The sequence below is a fragment of the Hipposideros armiger genome, unplaced genomic scaffold (assembly GCF_001890085.2).
Source record: "Hipposideros armiger isolate ML-2016 unplaced genomic scaffold, ASM189008v1 scaffold_257, whole genome shotgun sequence".
Classification (NCBI taxonomy): domain Eukaryota; kingdom Metazoa; phylum Chordata; class Mammalia; order Chiroptera; family Hipposideridae; genus Hipposideros; species Hipposideros armiger.
This window is the reverse complement of record NW_017731607.1, coordinates 1,455,303-1,458,800: the sequence shown is the minus strand read 5'-3', so window position 1 is coordinate 1,458,800 and position 3,498 is coordinate 1,455,303. Positions and strand designations below refer to the sequence as shown.

General features: G+C 36.8%; 1 long non-coding RNA gene across 1 annotated transcript; it reads right to left on the bottom strand.

Annotated features, from left to right (window-relative positions):
* Nucleotides 1–1,209: 1,209 nt before the first annotated feature.
* Nucleotides 1,210–3,206, bottom strand: LOC109390147 (uncharacterized). Its single transcript, XR_002125507.1, has 2 exons — nucleotides 3,016–3,206; nucleotides 1,210–1,976 (listed from the first exon to the last, which is right to left on the bottom strand). It is a non-coding gene; the product is annotated as an uncharacterized LOC109390147 (long non-coding RNA).
* Nucleotides 3,207–3,498: the final 292 nt, after the last annotated feature.

Below are 3,498 nucleotides of genomic sequence, written 5' to 3'. Positions count from 1 at the left end.
AGCCTCCGTCCCTGGTAAGTATTTCAGCAGGCCTCTCGGCGTGTATTAAATTAAGATGCCTGTCCCTTCAGCTGACAAGATAAGCCATTAAGCCTCTTTCACAGAAAGTCTGGGAGCCTCTTGATCAACTGCCTTTGTGCTGGGCTCAGTGGCTGTCAAGTCCAAGCATGCCAGCCCGTTCAGAACCATTGTATCAGTTCACTATAGCATTGTGGATCTGGTGGATGTGAAACTTGTTGGCTTTCAAAGCTGGATGTTTTAGAAGTTGGGGTGCCAGATGTGGGCTTCATACTTAGTTCTTCAGGGAGAAGCTCTAGCTTTTGCATTTTCTCCTAACTGTGGGTTGCCATGCTCGGGGTAAGGTTTATGGCAAGATTGTGTCTCAGACACTCCTACTTGCTTTGCTGTGAGGTTTTGTTCTCGTTTTCTGATGAGGAGTCACTCAGCTACTTTTCGGGGTTTTTTTTTTTTTTCCCAGAGGAAATTGTTCCACATGTAGCACTAGATTCAGTGTGTGCATGGAAGGAGGTGAGTTCAGGCTCTTCCTATGTTGCCATCTTGAATTGGAACTATCTTATTTTAAAGAGTTTTGATGTAGTTGGACTATTGTTTTTAAAGCTGTCCCATTAATTTCTCATTATAGTTAGGGGATCATAGTAATAACCATCTGAATCTCATGTTATAGGAATNTTTTTTTTTCTTTCTGAAAATGTGTATACATTTTTGGCACCCTCTATATTTAGTGAAGTCGGCTAAGTCCTAATAAATAAAACCTTTAAACAGATGCTAAGGACAGCTGTGCTGTCTGAAACGACAAGTTCCAAATCAGTTTATGATATGTACCTGGTATCATTTCCTGCATTCACTACCAGGAAATAAAGATGAAATTAAATATTTATCAAAATCCCATCAACATCAGTGCTATGTTCATAAACAATTCATTCAGGAAGATCTGAGAAACCATTCAAGGTTGTAGAACATCAGAGCCCAGTTCTTAAGTTGCTATAGGGAGGAAAAGCAAATTTTTAAATTTCAGATTTTTTTTTTTGTTTTATATTTGATAAACTTAACTTCCATAAAGCCAGATGCTATACAGTGCAAAGACAAGTGTGGTGATGGCTCTAAGCAAACAAGTGCTGTTCAGGTTTTACAGGGAGAGAATGGTAAGCCCAGCTTAACACAGTAAACCAACAGAGTTTAAGCCATATGAATATTCTGAGAAGCAGATTTTATTATTCTTGGAGCTTGTTATGCAGTGGCATATAGTCTGCATTTTGCTCCCCTGACTTGGTTCAAGTCTGTGTGTTTTGTGCTGGCTGTAAGGTGCAGAAGTCCTCACCTCTGACAAGGAAGAGTTCAACCCGAAAAGGGGTGCAGTGCTTCCTGGTCTGTTCAGGTCATCTACGAGTATTAATTTATTTTTAGCAGCCCAAGAGGAGATATATGCCCAATGTACAATATCTTATGTTTGACTTATAAACATTAACCCAAAGAAACGTCAAATACAGTTCAAAAGCCCAAAGAGGAAAGGTCATGAGATCAGAACACTGAGAAGGTTTAAAGCACTGTTTTCCAAATGCTAACAACAACAAAAATGAAGTGCAAACTGAAAATACTACTGAGATTTACAGGCACTGTGTGTAGAATGTGCAAAAGTTTGCAAAGGTTTTTCCTTTTTTTGTGTTGCTTTAAGAAACTATCAAATGGATCTATTAGAAATATAAAGTTCCTTTCTCTCCCAACTGAAGGCAATTTTTAAAAATTCAAAGTTTATCGATACTCAGTACAATATAGCACAGGTAAACCAGACAGATTCAGTTTCTTTCCAGGAAAAGAATAACAAACCAATGTTTAGGATGTCAAAAGACTCAACAAATACCACTGTCTAGAAGCCACCCAGAAAAATTTCTGTTGTCAAAGCCTTTTGTTCTTCAAAAGTCACCATCTACCAGCTGAAGATTTTAAATGCAGATACCCTGAAAAAGTCAATGAAAAAAAATCTAGTGAACCACTTGATATGATTTTTTTTTTTGGTTAAAAAGCATAGTAAATGTAACACCTAGCCAAAGCATTGTATAACAAACAAGAAGGAGTTTCCTATAAGTAAATTTGAGAGTGGATTATTAATAGAATTTTTTTTTTTAATTCTGGGGAAAATCTTTGGAGCCGTTCTCATCAGTATACCTCCCTCTTTACAGGAAATAAAAGTGGATCACGGTGAGTGCGCCTAACCAATTGAACCCACATTTTTATTTCCTTTAGGCTTTGGTTGGGAAGCAGTTAGAAGCTTTTATGGCTTAGAATAAGACCTCTTCTTTCTGAAATTAGTAAGATAGGGCCCAGCTCTCAAGATAGAGCTCAGAGATTTTCTCATCTATATGAGCTTTGCAGTCACATAAGGTATTGGGTTGTCAGAAAAGTCATGATGTATTTTTGCAACGAAAAACAGAAAAAATACGTCATGACTTTTCCGACAACCCAACATATAGAATGAGACATAGTACTTTCCTTTCCAAAACTAAGGTGAACAAAAGTGGTTAATCTTTTCCTTTGCCCTTGTTCCAAAAACCCTGTAATCTCCACCAGACCTTCAGGGGTACTTCTCCCCATCTACCATGTGTTGTCACTTTGGGTAGTATCAATATCATAAGGATGTTTCACTATAAGATGTCACACACATACTGACTTTGCTTTGCTGCAGTAACCTGCAATCATGAGCATTTGGGTTTCAAAGAGGCAACTAGACTTAGATGGTCATTTTCTTTAAGAGCCTGGCCTAATATTTTAAAAGAGCTCTTAATTATAAGATTAAGGTTTTTAAACATTCCAGGAGCACAATCATTCCATTCAGTGCTTTTCAGGGAATTACTCTATAGATTTTGCAATGTGCATTTCATGCCAATAATATAAAGGGAACATGAAAGACTTAAGAAGTGGACTTAGGTTCTCTCCCTATAACACAGAGGTTGGTTAGAAGGTATGGTTGACTTCATTTACAGCTAACACCTAACTTACCAAATGTGAACTTTAACTTGTGTTTTTTTCATCAGTTTTTGGCTTGGAAGTTTCCTCCTTTGCCTAAAAGGGAAAGAAAAATCATTAATGAGCTCTTTGTTTTCTGGATTAAGTATCAAAACTGATCAACTAGAAGATTCTTCCAAAGAACTGGGCTTCTCAGAATTAAACAGGTAACAGACGGCACTTGGGGAAAATAAGACAGTCTTTCTAAGTATCTCATTTTCATTTAGCCAANATACGTTGTATAAAACATTATGTCCATGTGCTGTCACTAAAATACAGCTCTTAATATAGCTTTATGATTTTCTTGATCCAAATGTATACATAGGAACACAGAATCTAAAATGCCGTTTTTATTCTAGTTCCTATTCCATAGTATTTTTTTCCACAATTTCCTATTCCCATTTATTCTTCTAAATGTTGTTCAATAATCTAATGACTTAGAGCTTCATGTTTGTTTACACTTTTCTTATAGTACAT